The following is a 19,351-nucleotide window of genomic DNA, read 5'->3' as shown; positions in this document are numbered from 1 at the left end:
TGGTGAATGTTTTTCCATATAGTAGTAAATCTGTAAGTAAATGATTATGTAGGACTTTTTAACCACAGTGTTGTCTTCAATTATTTAACATAGGTCCATTCAAATAGAAATATTGAAATGTTACACATATAAGAAGGTGCAATTTCAGGTAATATGTAACATGGAATTGGTTTTTTAATCAGCTGACGTTTCTCTGATTTGCTACAGATGTGCAGCTGGCTGAGTATCTGTGAACACATTGTAAAAAAAATGCAATCACCTCAACCAAACTTTCTTTTTTGCAGAGTCTGAATGCTTGTGCTCACCCGTTCCTGTGTTAGCATCCTGCGCCCGGAGGGAATTACATTAGCAGGTTGGACCTCATGGAGGTGATTAGTTCAAGGGTGTGCGGTCTGCATGACTGGAGCTGGGGGTTTATGCCAGAGCCTCAGAGAGCAACCTCATGCCTGTACTGTGGGAGGGCCCTGAGACAAGGCATGGTCTCTGAACCCTGAAATGGGTCTCACCAGACATGGAGCCACCACCACCTTGGTCTTAGACTTCCAGCCTCTGAGGCGATGAAAATACATTTCTGTTATTAGTAAGACACCCAGTGGGTGTATGACAGTCCAAATGCACCAAGGCGGTCATACATTTTAGCATGGCAGTGGCATGGCTTGCTGTTCCCTCTTTACCTGAGGGAAACTTACCTAGAGTTAACACTCCTATCTCGGTGCAGCACATCCCTCTCTAACTAAGCCTATTGCCCAAGCCATTATTCATTTCTCCACAGACAAATCCAAAGTCTTTTGTCTTCCTGCTAGAAAGGAATAATCAATTACCTCAGTGTATTTCCAAATCCTCCAGATCTGGGTGAACATGGCCGCCTGAAATAGTCTAGGTGCTCTTCTACCTCTGGAGGTAGACACAGATATCCACATGCTGGACACGCCCATCAGTGACCGGGGCTGGGACAGACTCGAGGGACTTAAAATCTTAAGCAATAAGTCTGCAGAGCAATTTTTTTCTCCTAAAGAAATTGCTTTATTGCATACATAAAACTCTTTCTCCTGGAAATGGGATGAGCAGGTGGCTGCAATTTATATCAATTAAATTGTGACCTCATTTCTACAATTTACATTTTTTCTTTCTTAATGATGGCTTTTTAACAAAACTGCTGATAGATAACACTTTTATGGCTTGGTTTTTCTCAGTCCATCTTCTTTTTTGCACTACTTGAAGAGTTTTAGTAAGAAATATAAGTACTATCTGCTGGGACCATAATGAGCAAAGAATGAATATATTTCTTTTTACTTGAAGAAATTTAAATGCAAGAAGAACATTGTGGATACCATGAGCAAAGACATTTTGATTCTACTGCTTGCTCTTGTACAATCTTTGTCAGATCTTGAGTTGTCATTAAAGTTTTTCCTCCTGAAAAAGAAAGATAAAATACATAAACTCTAAAAAAAGGATCAAAGAAAGGCAGGTGGTAGCTAGTACAACAAGTTAATGTGAAATTGGGTCAGCTAGTAAGGCTTGAGTATTTACAAATAATGTGAGAATTAATTTTAATAGATGATATTTTTCAGAGCAATTTTAGTTTCACAGTAAAACTGAGCAGAAGGTATAGAAATTTGCCTCTAACTTCCCTGTTCCCATACACGTATTCTCTCTCTCACTATCCCTGTCACACCCAGAGCAGTCTGTGAGTTAGAGAAACCTTTACTGGCACAACACTCTGTCGGACACAGACAATGCACATCCCATGTTGGTGCTGAACACTCCATGGATTTCAACATGTTTGCAATGACATGGACCCCATTATAGTAGCCTGTACCATTGTGTCTCCCATGGGCTACACAGAGGACATGACAGTGAAGAAGCAGAAAGGGTCCTGTCCCCATGGGGTTGGTACCCAGTGGGAGAGTGTCTTTAAAACACAGATGCCTGCCTCCCCACTCTGTTTCAGCGAGCTGCTGTCCACCCTGCACATCAGTGAGTTGAGAATATAAACCACGTGTCCCATCCCATTCAGATGTGCAGAAAACTGCTGACCCAGAAGATGTGAGCATCACATTTGCTTATTGACAATGATGACTGTCAAAAAGATGCATAGTTAGGCCTTCCCAGAACACATTTGCTTGTCATGAAAAATGTTCCCCACATTGATTCTATAATTTCAAAATATGGTTTTCTCCTGAAAATGAATGCCTGGAGTTTGGTATGCAAGACATACACAGGAACCTAATAACAGTGTCCTCCTGCCAGGATGTTTGATTATTTTGTCCAGTGCTCATGATGCCTAGAAGACCATTTGACACAAAGGAACTAGTTAATAAATATTGGGGAATAAATGAATCAAGGTCAAGGTAGCACCCGCTGTTTGTTTGTTTGCTCAGCGGACATTTGTGGAGCACAGAGGCAGACCTGGCTCCTGTATGTAGACTCCCTGTCCCTGCCCTTTGGAGCACGTGAAGCTGGGTGGGTCCTTGTGGACGTCCGCACCACTGAAGGTCCAAGAGGCCCTTTGCTTGGCCTTGGCTCTTCCTCTCTCTTCTCCTCTTCTCTGCATTTCTGAAAGATCATTTTAGCACTAAGCCTTCATCACTCTGTGTCCTAGAAAAGATGTAACAACATCTCCTACTCTTCTTGGTTCATGTTTGCAGTACACATAATTAAAAATATTCCTATTCTGTGATACTGGAGATTGAATGGAAGGACTCCACACTGAGCTTCATCTATAGCCCACCTGTCTATCATCTATCTCTCATCTATCATCTATTCCTCATCCATCTATTATCTATCTATCTATCTATCTATCTATCTATCTATCTATCTATCTATGGTTTTGCTAAGTTTCCCATGTTGGGCTTGAAGTTGTGATCTTCCTGCTTCATCCTCCTGGAGTTCTAGGATTACATGTGGGCACCACCACACCTGGCTGATTGAAAATAGTCTTTTGTTATTATACAGTGAGTTTCTACTTCTTTTTAGCATAACCTTGTTCACACTGACTGATTCATGCTCCATTATGTATTAAACACTGTTTTAAATACAGAGAAGCACCTGGAACAACACAGTCTCCACCTTCAAGGAATAAAATCCTGGTAAAAACACCTAAGAGAAAGAGACAGGAAGCAGGGGACACAGCATCTTCTCAGAGTACGTGGTTGCTATCACTTAGCATCATAGAAACTTGGTGTAGACATCTTTCCACTAAATTCACATCATTTCTTTTCCTTCTTTTTTTTTTTTTTTGGTACCGGGGATCGAACTCGGGTCCTTGTGCTTGCGCAGCAGGCAGCGAAACCACTGGGCTAAATCCCCAGCCCTTCTTTTCCTTCTTAATATCAGTTCTTGGTTAGTGTTATAGTGCTGACCTTGTGAAACCCCTTCATCTCGGCAGTGTTTATCCTGTGCTCTGTCATTGTCACCCACTGGAGTGTCCATATGAGGAGCCCTGGGCTCCATCTGTCAAATGGCCCCATGGCTCCTATGACACAAAAATGTTTTCTGATGGCCAGGGTTCTCTAATATGTACACAGACATTAAAAAAAACCCAGGCAGATGAAATTCATCAATAAATTTCATCATTAGCATCAAAATTAAATATTTTAAGGACATTTTTTCAATTTGAAAGATATCTGAACTCTTCAGGTTATGTGCATTATGCTATATAATGCTATTAATTTCATTTATTTTGAAGATTAAAGGTCATCAAAAATTTATCATAAAATATGTATATAAAAGCTAGTTGGGTCTAAATTACACAAATCGATCCTTTATTACAGTGAGTGTGTGTGTGTGTGTATTAGAAAATTTATCCAAAAGACAAAAGTGCATTTTTTATCTTGGTGGTTGTGAAATTGTTATTTTCTTCTTTGTACTTTCAGTGTACTCTCCCCAATAGCTCCAATGGGCATGTATTATTTTTATATTCAGGAACAAAATTATATCAAATGAGTTAACAATGTTACTTATTAATATCCCTCTTAATAATTATCTGAGCGATGTCGTGTGCTTCCCACTGGCCAGCCTCTGCCCAGCAGTCTGCAGTGTGCTGTTCTCCAGAGCTGGGGCAGCTGCCAGGCTGTTCCCATGCAAAACCCAGCCTATCGTGGGACTGCAGGGGCAGGTGGAGCAGGTATACCAGAAGACCAGTTGTCTGGAGCAGTCCAAAGCTGGCTCAGAGGGGGCACAAACAGTCATAGATCCTGTGGCACAGCATCCACCGCCCCAAATGCCATGGAAACATCCCTGGTAATCAGGACTATTTGCTGAGGTAAAGATTAACCCTGAAACACTTTTAAAACAAATTTGGTTTTAAATAAAGAATGTTTTAAAGCATTGTATTCTTAGTTCCATAAGGGCTAATAATTCTTAAGTTCTTAATAAAAATTCAACTTTTTTGAATTAAAAATTAAAAACTGTGAAAAAATAAAAATAAAAAAACTGTGTCTATTTAAAGTGTATGTACGGTTTGATAATGTGATACACATATTGCGAGATGATCAGTACAACAAAGCCGATGTACATCGTGCATTCTTAAAACTCTTTCAGGTTCTTTCTTTCTCTTTCTTTCTTTCTTCCTTCCTTCCTTTCAGATTCCATCTTTCTTTCTGGAATTCTTTTGTTGTTGTTTGGTGATGACACTTAAAAGCTACCTTCTTAGAAAATTTTAAGTACACCATACAGTATTGCTAACCACAATCACATCGCTGTACATTAAGTCTCCAAACCTGTCCATCTTGCCAAAGTGAAAGTCATGCCCCTCAACTGATATCTTCCCATCTTCCCCACACTCAGCCAAAAGTCATGATTATGCTTCTCTCCTCTTTTCTGAGATTATTTAGATTCCACATGGGACTGAAATTGTGCAGTAATTGCATTTCTGTTTCTAGTTTATTTAACACAAATTCCTCCGGTTTCATCTGTGTTGTTGTAAGTGGTAGGAATTCCTTCTTTTTACATTCGAGTAGCTTTCCATTATGTATATGTAATTCATTTCCTTCATCGACTCATCTGCAGAGTGAGGTAAGCGGTTTCCGTGTCTTGGCTATCATGAAGGGTATTAACACGAACTTGTGGGAGCAGGTGTCTCTCCAAGACCCTCACCTCTTTCCTTTGGGTGTACCCCTAGAAGTGGGGCTGCTGGGTAATAAGGTAGACTTAATTCAGCAGATATCATCTGATACTAGAGTTGAAATTGTTGATGCTATTTGTTTTTGAAAAGTGAATAACATACATTTTATTTAACATCAACTGTTAATTCCAAAGGCAACTGTATATGCACAACCAATCTCTTATTCGTATTTGTAAATTGTGTTTCTGGATAACAAATTCAGATAACAAACTAGTCTCCAGTCTAAAAAAAAAATGCACAAATCCTTCTGATTTCATTTTCCCTTTAAGTAACATACGGCCTAACAAAAACGCTTATCTGCATGCCACCATGTGATTTCAGTTAAATAAAATAAGTTGCTTTTGTTCTTATTCTTAAAAATATAGTCACATGCCATTGGCAGATAGGCAATTCAGTTTCCTAGTTACCAATTCTTTTAATTACTTTATTTTAAAGAGTGCTTTGTTTTCTCCATTTAAAATATGCTATATTGTCTTCAAAATTGCTTCCAAATTCTCATTTTACTCAATATAGAAAATTAAGCAATAATAATTTAGAACGCAAATCAGATTTGAATTAGCAGTCAAAAATTTAAAGACTGATGCCTTATACGAATGCAGTTATATCAGCAGAATGCATACTTTATTCACAATATGGCCTTTTTGATTCTTTGAAAACAACAGTTGATGTAAGAGTCTGATTTCTGAGATTCAACTCAAAAAAACATAGCAGATGTTTCTTCTTTCTGCAGTGAAATGTGTATATTCCAGAAGTATTTCCAATCATGAAGTGTGAGGTGCTCGGCTAGATCCATAATTATTAGGACTCATAGTTTTTTAAATTATGGAAGAAGTCATAGTGGTATCCATGTTGGCAGTATGTGAAGATCATAGGGATGAAAATAACTTACTAATAATTATAATACATTGACTCATTTCTGCTTGTCCTGAGTTCTTCTGAAGTATAGTTAGAAGACTATATCTCCACTCTAATCATTCCTCTGGCAGCTCTTGAGGGGCACCCCAGAAAATATAGCACCTCCATTTGAGCTGAGAGGGATTTCATTATGAAATAAAATCCTATGCAATGCAATTCTGTTTAGTAAAATGTTTCCACCCTGGGAAACTTCTGGCAGAAAATAATGGAAGTCTTTATTTGTTTAAGATAGAAAATATTATTCTGTAGTACCACATATAAATGACAGTTGTAATAGTGATCTTGCAGCACACACACACATATACATACATATACACCCCCCATATGTATATGCTATTAATTGACATTCTTGTATGTTTATGATAGTGACAGTAGTTGTTCAAAATTTCTCTTTTCATTCTGAGAGTGCCTGATTTATGCCTAGTTCTATATATCTATACCTACACCAACACCTCCACCTACATCCATATCTGTGTCTGTATTTTTATACCTGTATGTGCCACTATTAAAGGTAGATGTGAGTATGTGACTAAGCTGAGGTGTAAATATGACACAATGTCTGCGTCTTCCGGGACCCAGCTTTAGTAGGAAGAGGAAAGCCCTCCCTTCCCACCAGCACTGCACCCTCCGTCTGTTTTTGGAGGGTGGTGGGTGCTCTTGCACCAGGTAGACATTGATAGTGCCCAAGGGTGTCCGAGTCTAAATCACAAACATCTTAGAGCCCTGAAAACTGGGCAGAGGAAAGTCCCCAGATGGATTTAGAGGGATAGTTGATGGAAACAAACTCTCTTACAAGTAAATAATACATTAAGTATCTTCTGTTACTATGGGCAGATCTATAAGCAAACATGAAAGAATTAGTCTCCCTGCCCTGGTAGAATTTCAGCTGTAATAGAAACAGCTCTGTCTACTGAGCCATGAGATGCCTGTGCAGTAGTTCATGTAACTCTCCCAACTACTCCACAGAACAGCCACAGGTGTCCTTCACTTACAGACGCAGTGAAGGAAACTGCATGCAAGCAGAGCCCAGCATCAAAGCCAGGTGCATTCCCCTTTCCAGCTTCCTGTGTGACAGGAGTGAGGGTGTGGATGTGTGATGTCACTGGCAGCTCTCACTGACGGTAACACTTCAGTGTCTCCTCCTGAGAAGATCCCTGTGGCCACTTAGTCTCTCTCGTCTGTGGGAGGGAGGAGTGCTCCAGTTGATTGGGTTGTTGGAAAATCACCTCTTCTTTAAGATGAAAATAAACAAAAGCTTTCCATGGTGAGAACTTGAAACATGCATGTAGCAATTGTTATTTTTTAGCTGCCCCCAAATCCTCATCTCTTTATGAATTCTTAATTGTTTGCAGACTCAGCTAAACATGACTTTTCCTAGCAGTTTACATAGCATATTCCCACCTCAAAGTCATAGAGACTGAAAATCATGAAGACTGAATTCCCAGTGAGTTACTGGTGACCTCTGACCTAAGACTACGCTTTGTGACCAGCTGTGTAGACATAGTGAGCCCCAGGAGCAGACCAGGGTCCCAGAAGCCAGTGGAATCAACAGTCTTATGAGACCCTGCAATTCTAGTACTGTAGCTGAAACTACTGATCTGAATGACCACAAACAATACCAAATCTAAACAGATACTATTACAAATTTTTACTGTGGCAAATTTGACAAAACTTGATATATCTTGATGATTTGATGATGAGTGTTTTCTGCCTCATTCATGCTTCTTCAGAATAGTAAAGATCTGTGTTACGGGTATACATGTGACCTGTTAAACCATCACTATTTAATACACAAGCTCAGTGAAATTCCATGGGCTACAGTGTGGCTGGCCACACATGGACCATGTTCTGTAAGACACGTGTGCATGTGGTGGGCATATCACTACATATTCAAGTTTGAGTCAACAGATCTGAACGTAGCATACATTCATTCCAGGCTGCATATGACTGTAAAGTAACCAATCCTGGGAGAGTCGCTGGCATGACAGCTTGGCCTTTAATTCCTGTACTAGTTACACCACAGCCCCCTTCAGCAGTGTGATGTGTGTCCGCAGGTGGATGAACACACCCTGTCATGTGACCTGGGACATCTACACTCGCTTCATTACGCGCAGGGCCACATATTTGATTTCCAGCCCTCTTTTCTCGTTCTCCCAAAAGAAGCCAAGCCTGCAGGTCCGAGTGAGTCCTGTCTCTGCTTTCCGATACAGTCAAGGCATCTCCAAAGCACAAAAAATGAAGTGATACCAGGGTGACTTTCTTGAAAACGTGGACTTTTATTTCAAGATTTCTTTCTAAATTTTATCTGGTGCCCAGGAACAATGGAAAATGCTTATATTTTGACAGGTTTTTGAAAACCATGAAAGATGAGAACCAGGAAAAACTACTGCACAAATACATAATTACACTCTGTAACAGAACATTCACATGCCAACTCCTTCTTAACACCAAGTGTAATGCTTTATTCAGGGTACAACATTTGACTTGTACTAGCTACCCAACACAAGAATGCATGGCACTTAGATCATTGTTATGCAAATGCCTTCTCTAAATTTTCCTCCAATAGAGGTGTATTATTTTGACCTTTTCATTCAAGAAGTTCATCTGATATAATCTCTAGTAATAATGAAATCTAGGGTATTGATGAGAGACGATAGAGGAAAAAAATCATTAAATGAGAAGAGGTGAATAAATGCAGAGGACACGTATTGAAAGGATTATTTGTGTGAACAGTGAAACTACTAAGAACAGGGACAGCCTCAGAGCTGGGGAGAATGAGCTGGGAGTGAAACCTCTGAGTAGCCAGGTGAGATGGTGGGGCAGCACCAAAGCCTGCAGCAAAGACACGCAGCAGTTCGCAATGTGAATTCCAAAGCACCTCGATTAAAACTGATATTTTAGGGGCTGGGGATTTAGCTCAGTGGCACCGCTCCTGCCTTGCAAGTGCAAGGTCCTGAGTTTGATCCCTGGTACCAAAAAACAAAAAACTGATATTTTAGAAGGTCCAAAGGGGAAGGAGAAGTAGGAGGGGCTGGGGAAAGGAAAGAAGGGAATGGAATTAATATGAGAAAAGGAAAAAATGGAAATGAAGTCTTTGTAAATAGGGAGGGATAGAGGGGTTGAAGGGAGGGCAGGGGAAGGGGGAAAAAATAAGAACCAAGATATATTATGTAAAGGTGCAGATTTCCAGTGATGAATGTCATCATATTATATACCTAAAATGTACCAATAAAATTAATTTTAAAAAGTTAAAAAACCCCTGATATTTTAGAAACAGCAGGGAAGAACAAACAGATGTATCAGAAGGCTCAGGAAAAAGAAAAGAATGAGCTAGAGCAGCCATTAAATGAAAAGAAAGAGCTTTCAGGGCAGAAGGCGTCCCCAGGTGTGAAAGGGAAAGAAATTTTTAGAACAGAATGTTTTGAAGTGGAGAATTTTCTAGAAAATAAATATTACCAAAATTACTCAAGAAATGGTAGAAAAACTTACAATATCAGAAGTCAAAATATAGTCAAAGAAGTACTTCTAAAATAAAAACAGAGAATTATATCTTACTACTAGTACTAGTAAGTACCAAATCTTTCTGTAATGTATTAAACTTTATTCTTTGCCAGTAAATATGGTGTTTTTTAGAGATGCAAAGCTTAGCATCAATGAAATCCATGAAATAACAAAGGAGATTAGAGAACCCTATGATCATATCAATAAACTTGTTAAAATTCACCACATTCCTTATTGATGCTAATTCATCCTAATCAAAAACTAGGAAAACAACAACAACAATCAAATATCCTCACTAATTGGTTTGGTTTCTTCAACATTGCAGAGCATATCGACCGGAAGGAAGCCTAGTGCACATCATACTCCGTACTGAAATATGAGAAGAAATTTCCTCCCTCACCAAGAATATTCAATACTGTCCTAAAGTTTCTGACAGATTCAGTGAGAAATGAAAAACAATAACACATATAAATAATGGGTAGAAAAATATTCGCTATCTGTAGATGACCCGTAGAAAATTCAAACAAATCAAAATGCATTGTCTTCTCTTGCTACAGTTTCCTGTAAAGCTCTTCTTAAATGAATGAGCCTTTGCTTAAATCAGTCCCTCCTGTCTATCGGGCCTCTAAGTCTGTGTCTAGATCCATAATCATCACCAACACATCTAAAACCCCAGAGGGAACGAGGGATGCAGAGACGTCAGCACAAGAAGTCACGGGAAGGGCAAAGTTGTGAACACTCTGATAGTAAGACATTTTGCTCCACATCCACAGACATTTCCTCTCCTCCCAGGAGAAGACATGACAACCGTGACACACAAGTCTACATGGGTGCTTTGCCAGGCCGGCCATCAGGAACCAGTTATCTGAAACAAGGTGCACTGCTCTGGACACTTGTGCATCGTTTGCTTTCTGCCTATTGTGAATCTGTGTGCTCTTTGCATGACATCTAGCTCTCTCCTAGGAGCAGCACTTACTTTATTGTTGCTGGCTGCTGAGGTTGTTTGAGACTCACTCTGATGAATGAAATATAAATAAATGTCATCTCGGCACATGTTTCAAAAATGGTCTTTGACTTTGCTTAACCAAGCCTTCGTGCTTAGCAAGGTCACTTGGGACCTCAAACGGATCTGGCCACACCACATGTTTTCATTTTCGCCCACCTGATCAAAGCAAACATCCCCATACCTCTAAGCAGCTAACACCAGAGTCATTTCCATGGCCTTTCATCTTTCACTGTGGGTTTGTCACCTTAGAGAAGCCTCACCATTTAGCATTCACCTGCCTTCCCACATTCATAGACACTTTGTTCTCTCTGCATCAGGGGAGACAGGGTCCATTTGGCCAAGTGGTAAAGGACCAGCATTTCATGGGCACTGCCTGTTTCTTCTTGAGGAGCCCGAGAGAAGGCATTTGGTAAACTGTCTTTCAGGAGCAGTATTTTCTATAGAAATAAAATTATACGGGGACAAAACTACTGAGGAGATTGTTTCTGTCTGCTTTTGTATTTGAGTTATATGTGAATAAGTTTGCAAATTTGGGCCCAGTGCTGAACTGCTCAGAACACCAAGTATGAGCCATAGTTTTCCTGCTCCTGTCTTTCCTGAAAGAGCTTATCTTCCTTTTGTCTAAATAGACATCAGTCTACTTTTTATTATTATTATTATTTTTTGGTACCAGGGATCAAACTCGGGACCTTGTGCTTGCGAGGCAGGCAGCGGAACCACTGAGCTAAATCCCTGGCCCCTGTCTACTTTTTAAAATACTCTCTCTACTACATTGCCCACTGCCTCCTTCTGAGGCTGCCTCTCCTTTCTGTAGCCTTGGGCCCAGGAGAGAGGAGTAGGGCTGGAAAGGATGTCTGGTCTCACTGCTCAGGTGTAAGTGAAGCGCTTCCTCTCTGAGGCAACTCACTGGCATCCTGGAATGTGGTAAGTTCCACGTCCTATTGATCTCACTGCATCTCCATCTGGGTAGGTAATGTTCTTTGGATGTCCTGAAAAATTCCTGCCGCCTGACACAGAGCACGAATGCCAGCACCCAATATCTGGTTCCACAGGTAGCACCCCTGTGGCCTCCCATTTCTATCTGCAGAAAAGCCTTTGTTGCCCCAAATTAAGGTCAGGCAGCCCCACCTCTCTCTTAGGCATTTCTAGAAGTGGGTCTAGAACCAGTCCCTGAAATCCCACCACCTCCACAGAACAGGAGTGGACCACGCACAAGGGTTCCATTCAGGATTGTAGCAGCTGCTTTCAATGTTCCGCCATAATCCTTTGGTGACTTCCCTTTCCACGTATGTCCTAGAAAATGTCAAAACTTGACTGGCCATAGGATGCTTTTAACATTTGCCAGAGAGTTAGGGGCTCTGTTCCCAAGAGCTGTCCTCAGAGAGACTCTCATAAGGACTGCTGGGTGAGTTCCTTAGTTCCTGCTCCCATCACCCAGGGAAGATGACTCTGAGTGGAGTATTTTCACTCTTTCCAAGCATTCTGCATCAGGTCTGCACTCTGATTGCCTCAGTGGTAACCAGCTTGGCCGCACTAACCCTTCTGTTTGCTTTTCCACTTCCCTGCCTTACTCTCCCAAATGCCTGCCAGTGTTTCCTGAAGAAACCAAGTGCACTTGAATCCCTCACCAGCCTCTGCTCCGAGCAGACAATGAGAGGAGAAAAGCCATGTCCTTTGTGCATCTGAGAGCAAAGAGCACCACACTAGCTCAAGGTAGGGCGAAACAGGACTAAAGTACACAGGCTCCTTCACAAAGAATTCTGCTCCGTGATGTCTACACATGTGGAGTCTCCACCTTTCATCCTTGTTATGCTCTCATAGTTTTCATTAACAGTTTTGTAAGCGATTTCTCATCATCTCCTTTTGGAACATGGGGGCCCGCTTAAACATTGGCCCTTTCAGTCAAAGGAATCCCTGATGCAGCTTTGTTTGGGAAATAAAAATAAAAAAGAAACAGCCGAATGCCCCAAATCGACTTCACTTGTGCATGCAACACATACACACATACACAGAAACGCACATGTACACGCAAATATAAACACACACACACACACACACACATTACAAATGGGACTCCAGCCTTAGCTCTCCTTCCTAGTGTGTTCTTTAGCTGTGAAATACCTACTGTCCTGCTTTTGATAATTATTCTCAGAAACTCTTTTCATGTTCAGCTTTGGTACCTTAGGTCATGATAGCTTAAACTGCCATTGCAACTTGAATGAGAAATACCCACAAATGAGAGATTGCAAATATAGACTCACCGGTATTAGATTTAGTGGATATTAATATTTCATAAGGAGACTTAATCTAGTTCATTACATTTTACGTTAGTTGTTCTAATAAATCTTTTCCTACCAGCAGCACTGATGAATTTAATAGACTTTATAAATAATTGGTCAATATCAAATGTGTCATAAATTCACTCCAACTTTGGAAGGAGTCCCAGAAGTTGCTACTGCATTGTATTCATGTCAAAGATACATAATACACAATTAATCCTGGTTAAAAATGTGACAGGTATTTGACTGTGTCCAATGACAAGCTTTGTTTGCATGCTAAACAAAGTTTAATTCCTTATAATTACAGATACTGAGAATCCTAATTGCAGTAAACTCTAACCTAGTGCCAGAACATTGCTGAGAACACTTTTATTAATGTAATGGAGGGGGAAAATAAGTGTAGGAAAACAGCTGAAATGTAAATTAGCATCACAGAAAGCTGCAAGAAGTCCTATTGCCTAATATGAAAATAGCAACACAAGATGTCAGTTTGGATTTCTTGATGGTTGGTTGTATACATTATAAAGTAATGTTTTGGTTAAACATTTAAATTTGATTGCGCATTCACTTAGGTCCAATGGATGCTTGTTTTAACACATTACATTTCTGTGTGTGACTTTGGGATAAGTTGGCTATATTGACTTCCAAGCTCTTTCATCTCCTGGGATGGTCAAGCCGTCTGCCAGACAGGAAGCGGTGAGATTGTTTAACGCTGAGGTAAGTTGCACATGACTCATCAGGAGGACAGATTCCCTAATGGTGTGTAGGGGATACTTTCAAATAATTTGGTCTTCTTTGATTCCCAGTACCACAAAAAAAGAAATTTTGGTCTTCTTATTAGCTCAAAGGAAACATTTATTTAAGCCTCGGATAATGTAGAAATGCATTCTTTAGGAAACATTTGACAATAAAGTCAATATTCCTCTTTAAAACCCAGAGTGCTGACTGTTGGAGAATTATATTTAGAGAAAGACTATTCCTTAGTAATTGAGAGCCACAGAGAAATAGACAGAAAATGCCTTCATGTGCTGCTGAATCAAATAACACTAAACTTTTATAATACTTTTCATGATTGGAAGCCACTGGATACTCTACTCAATTAATTCTCTAGACCTGAGAAATAATAGCCTTTCTGAGAACATAAAAGTGATCCTACAACCCAACAGTCAATGTTTCCGGCAGCTCTCTTTTAACCCAGCTAAATGCTTGTGCCTGAAGGCCGCTCTGGTCAATGCTGTATTTGTTTTGAAAGAGCAGGCATTACCCTGCTTACCCTTGGAGACACTGGCCTCTCTGTAATCAAAGCGCAGCTCACGAGGTATATTGATTCCACTATTATGGAGTTGAGTGGAATCAGTACAGGGCAGAGCTAATCATCTGTTGTGTGGGTTGAGGGCTGCTGTGAGCTGTCCTCCAGGGTAGGTGCCAGGCAGAAGATTGCAACCTGGGAGCCATGAGGGCTACGCAGCTCAGCCTCCATCTGCACGCAGCCTGCAGCACCCTCTGGGCAGGACTGCGGCACTGGCGAGTCGGCCCTCGGCCCTCCAGTTCTTTTCAGGTGCTTTCGCTCACCTCAGTGCACTGAGATGCGCACTGCTTTCACACCATCCTCTCTGAGAAGCTTTTCCTTTCTTACCTGAGGACAGCCCTGCTTCAAGAGGGATAAGGAAGCTTTTCTTCAAGACAAAATGAGGCAGGTGAGGGACAGAGGTTCTGGGAGGTCACCTGGGTGTGTGGACCTGCCTGCCTTTGTGGACCTGCTGGAGAGAATGAGCTTGCTCTATTCACCCCCGTTCGAGGAGACCCCTCCCTTTTCCTGACATCTGCCATAATTCACACGCTTGTTCTCTCTCAGAACTTCCAGCGTAAGGACCACCAGAAGTCTGGCGAACATCTAACACAGGAGGGCAGAAACTATGCTTTGCCTTCTTGAATGGTTACATTTTATAAATAGTACTCTAAAATAGATGTAAATAATACCCCATAAGTATGCATTTTGTTGCACACATGCAAAGCCTTAAGAAGAGTGAGGTATTGATACATGTAGCTGCATGGGTGAATCTTAAAAGAGTTACGCTAAGTGAAAGCCAGACAAGGCAGATAACATGATGCAGGTTCCATGTGTATGAAGCATCCAGCAGGGTGAATGCCTAGACACAGAATGCAGATTGGCGATTTGCAGGGGCTGAAGGGAAAGAGGAATTGTAGAGAAACTGCTGTGTGTGCACAGGGCTTCCTCTGGAATTCGGAGGTATTTTGAATTTTATTTTATTTAAAGCCAAACATTTATTGGTGCATTTTTGTTATATGTAATGATAACATTCATCATAGCGAACTTTTTGAAGCCAGGCAGGGGTGGTGGCTTCACAGTGCCAAATGCAGTGAAGGCCACTGAACGGCACAAGTGGGGAGGGTTGATTCTGATTGTGGAGTCCAAGGTACTGAAAGCCACGAGAAGGTTGTAGAGCATGCTGGTGGGCGCGTCTGTGAGGTTTCAGAGCAGACTGCCTGCAGGTCAGGGTATGGATTGGGAAGACCCGCTCCGAATGGAAGCAGAACCGAGCAGTAGGCTGAGGCTAGGGAGCAGGGGCATTCATCCCAAAAGCCCCCTCCTCAGGCAGGTGCGATTCTGCAAATGTCACTGCTACCTCAGGTGCCAGGATCTTCATTTTTGAGTGCAGACTTGCGCCAGGAGCTCTCTAGAGGGCTTCAGACCTTCAGCCTCAAACTGAGGCTCCAGATTGGTTTTCATCTTCCAGCTTCTTGGACTGAGCAGCTAGGGGTTTTCACAGCTCTTCAGCCACCAGGTGGCCATTGTAGGCCTATTCAGCCTCTGATTGTGTGCAACAAACTATTAATCTACGTATGTGTTAATCCTGTCTGGATTGTAGCTATAAAAGTTGACTAAGGTGAGAATTCATAAGGCAGAGGACACACAGTTACTTCGGACATGGCATTTTAATTCGGTGATATAAATGTGCACCATGTCCCACCCTTTCTTGCAAGCCTGCGGCAGTTGCTCATGCTACCCAGCACATGGCCAGTGCCCTGTCCAAGACTCACAGTGAAGGCCGGAGTCTGTGCACAGGCAGGAGCTGGGGGTGCAGGAAGACGATTTCTGAAGAGTGGTGCAATTAAAGCTATGTGCAGTGAGCAGAGTGTTGGATAAATGCTCCTGGCCCTCCAGTCACTGATTGGAGAATTCTGAAATGTGTTCACTAGATTGATTTGCTAACAGTCCTGCTGTGCACAGCTCAATAAGCAGGAAAATGCAGCCTGTACCGCCTTCCCCTGAGCATCCCACCCTTCCATCCCCATAGCCACACTCTCAGCTTCTGCTCCTGGAAAGGTCCGCGGTTAACGGGCCTCCACTGGGCCTGGCTCTGGCTCGGATCCCACGTGGAACACCCTAGGAGAAGGAGAGGGAGCTGCTCTGGGGCAGGGGGGTGCTGGTTGGAGCCATGCGTCATCTTTTCTGCTTAAAGCACGTCCCTAACTCAACATCTCCTCCAGCCTGAAGACATTGGAGCATCAACCAGAGCAGAAATTTCATCTACATTGTTTTGATTTCTTCCTAGAGCTGAGAATCGCCTTCTCCACTCCAAACTTGACAGCCTTTTCTTTCAACTATTTGTATCTATCGAGACCTTCCTGTGCTTTTCACGTAGTTTTCATAGAAATACCATGTTTCATTCTTCCCACACTGAGGTTTCACTTGCTGAATTATATTTAATTATATTACTCGATCATAATGACAAGCACACAATCCAAAGTGCATCTGGTAACAGAAGTGAACAATGTGGAGGCAAATGTGAGACATGAGACTTGGAAATCTTTATTCGGAGTTCAGCAAGGAGGGCAGTGCTATAGACCAGGTTCAAGGGGATAATGACTGAATTTTAGGGCTGGAGGGTAGAACATTAAGGAGCTGGAACACTAAGAGGCAGATGAAGGATATGTGCATATTAATTTATATTTACATATAATAATATGAATTTAATATACATACTTTTGCGTATATATTGTATCTGTAGATACCTACAAGTATACACACACAGATAAATCATAGACGTCTTCAGTGATTTGGATATGATTAGATTCCATGCACAGTTCACATATGTTAAACCGCAAAATCTCTACAGTGCACCTTTGAGATGTGCATGGACACTCAGAATGAGTGAATCCTAGATTCTGTAGAATCTGGGAAAAAAAAATTATGTTAAAGCTGCAGCCCATTTTGTACAAACCACGCACTTAGCATGGCCCTAGCACGGACGGAAAAAGACAAGATGGTGCAATGCATTTGGGACTTTAACTGGCCTGGCAGGTTAATTAGACAGGAGGAAACTGTGGACAGTTTTTCATTTAATTTTAAGGTGAGTAATTGAGAATCGGTTTACTATCTGGATGTAACTGCCAATGCAGAGTGAAACAGAGCCTGGTAATGAGAAATAAAGAAATGGAAATTTACCAGTTTTGTCTTTTTTATTACAAAATCAAACCCATTGAATAGTATCACACTCAATTTCTAGCTCAGACTTTCAACAAAAGGTGTACGGAGAGAAGAAAACGCAGGTTGCCTGAGTAATTTACTGGCAATATTTATTCCTGACATTCTCCCTCTTTTTTACAGTTATATTTTTAGAACAGAATATTCATATTGGAAGTGAGGATAGCAGAAGAATACAGCACTAAAGTTTAGCTCAAATTTTCAGCACTTTATAAGTTCAAATATATCACCCATGAAAATGCAAAGGAAAATTTCAGCTCTTTGTAAAAATTGACTTATATATTTGGCTTCAATTCAGGTTGTGATGGAAAAGCAATTGATTGTAAATCAATAGCATTGATAAAATAATCGCTGCCATGCCCTGAAGTCCTCTTAGAATGTTAACACATGTTGACGTAATGAACAAGGCCAGTGCCATCTGTGAGTAGCATAGAGTCTACAACAGTGTGGACTGGGATACAGAGGTCCAGAAAATGCTCTGCATTGATTTAAGAATAAAATAAAGTGAAATCTAGAATGCTGTGGATATTACTATCTCTTTTCTTCCTTGTTTTCAGTTCTACCCCCTCATTCCTTAGGACAGTCCTTAGGTGTTCTTAGAACACCTCAATTCATTTTACTGTCTGTGGCAAGTTGACATAGCTCTTACTCTGTAGTGTTTAAAAATGGGGAAAAACTCTAACTTACACAAATAAGATGTTTTCTGAGCATACAGACAAGTTCTCTAGAATGGCTTGAGTTCCACTCCATGCAATACTCTGCTCTTCTGGAAAACAGCACCGGTATGGCTCCCAACCCCGAATATATGGTACACATGGTTACATGGTTACAAAATTCAAGAACTTTCTTCCCAAGAACCTCATATCAGAATTATTCCTTGTAAGTTATCTACCATCGTCATCACGTGCTCCACGGGTTCAGGGGCTGGAGAACTGAGGTGGCTTGGGAAGATTTCAGCAAAGACAAAAAAAAAAGAAAGAAGGTAAATTCTGCACTATGTGTCATGCTAGACGTTTAAATCTTTAAATGTTAGAAAAAGACTCTTGCCATCACACAAACTTCATAACATTGCCTAGACAGTGCACTGAAGAGGTAATGTAATCGGAAGCAAAATAGTTAATTTCAGCTCATCCTGACAGACAGATTGACCAGGCTACAAAGGGCTGGATGTCACCCTGCCCTGTGGTTGTGTTGTCCCCAGGAAGCGGCACACTGGCTTTCCTTAAGACTCAGTGGTGCTGTGTAACTGGCTCTTAGCAACAGAGCGTGAGCACAGTGATGATTTGCATATTGAGGCAGAAAGCTTAAAGTGCAAGTTTCCTTCTCCTTCGTGGTTGCTTCTCCTCTGTTGGCCGACTCAGGTAAGTGTGGTCTTGCTAGAAGCCACACGGTGGAGATGGCAGAATCACAGAGCAGAAAGGGCTCAGTGCCTCACTGCCATGTGTAGAAGCGCCATAGATGATAGAGAACAACTGTTTTTGCATTGGGAATTGCAGAGATGAACTTTTATCTAGTCTGGGCTATAATATATTTGGGGTATGTTTTTATAGTAGTCAACAAACAATGTCTTAAATAATGGACACATGCATACGTCCATACACATACATATGTCCACACACATGCATACACACATGCATACATCCACACAATGCATATGTCCATACATATGCACATGTCCACATACATCCACACACATGCATACTTACACACATTCATACGTCCACCCACATACATCCACACATGTGCATACATGCACACAGATGTTGTTCCACAGATATTTCTATATTTGTATGACTTTGTAGGTAAGGAGATAAAGTATTTCTTTCATTCAATGAAAAACAGTTCTTAAAATATTACTGTGTGGTAGGTATAATATCAAAGGCCATGGATAAAACTGGCTCCTGATTCTGAAAATTTTAACATCTCCAGATTACTTTACAATTTTTAAAATGATTAATGACTTTAAAGAGTTGCTTTATGCGACATTATATTCACATTTACTGTATTAGAAGTTA

At 41.1% G+C, this 19,351-nt stretch overlaps 1 long non-coding RNA gene across 2 annotated transcripts in view; it reads right to left on the bottom strand.

The window, feature by feature from the left end:
* Positions 1-990: 990 nt before the first annotated feature.
* Positions 991-19,351, bottom strand: part of LOC110348936 (uncharacterized) — a 122,803-nt gene continuing 104,442 nt past the window's right edge. The window contains exon 4 of one of the 2 annotated variants that reach the window (XR_002394591.2): positions 991-1,413. This is a non-coding gene — a long non-coding RNA (uncharacterized LOC110348936). The remainder of the gene's footprint in view (positions 1,414-19,351) is intronic. The other variant, XR_015446323.1, reaches the window with a different exon arrangement.

Source organism: Heterocephalus glaber, unplaced genomic scaffold (genome assembly GCF_053883595.1).
Source record: "Heterocephalus glaber isolate CG9 unplaced genomic scaffold, H.glaber_assembly_v1.0 deba00001687, whole genome shotgun sequence".
Lineage (NCBI taxonomy): Eukaryota > Metazoa > Chordata > Mammalia > Rodentia > Bathyergidae > Heterocephalus > Heterocephalus glaber.
Note: the sequence above shows the minus strand (reverse complement) of the source record. Positions and strands in the feature narration are given on the sequence as shown.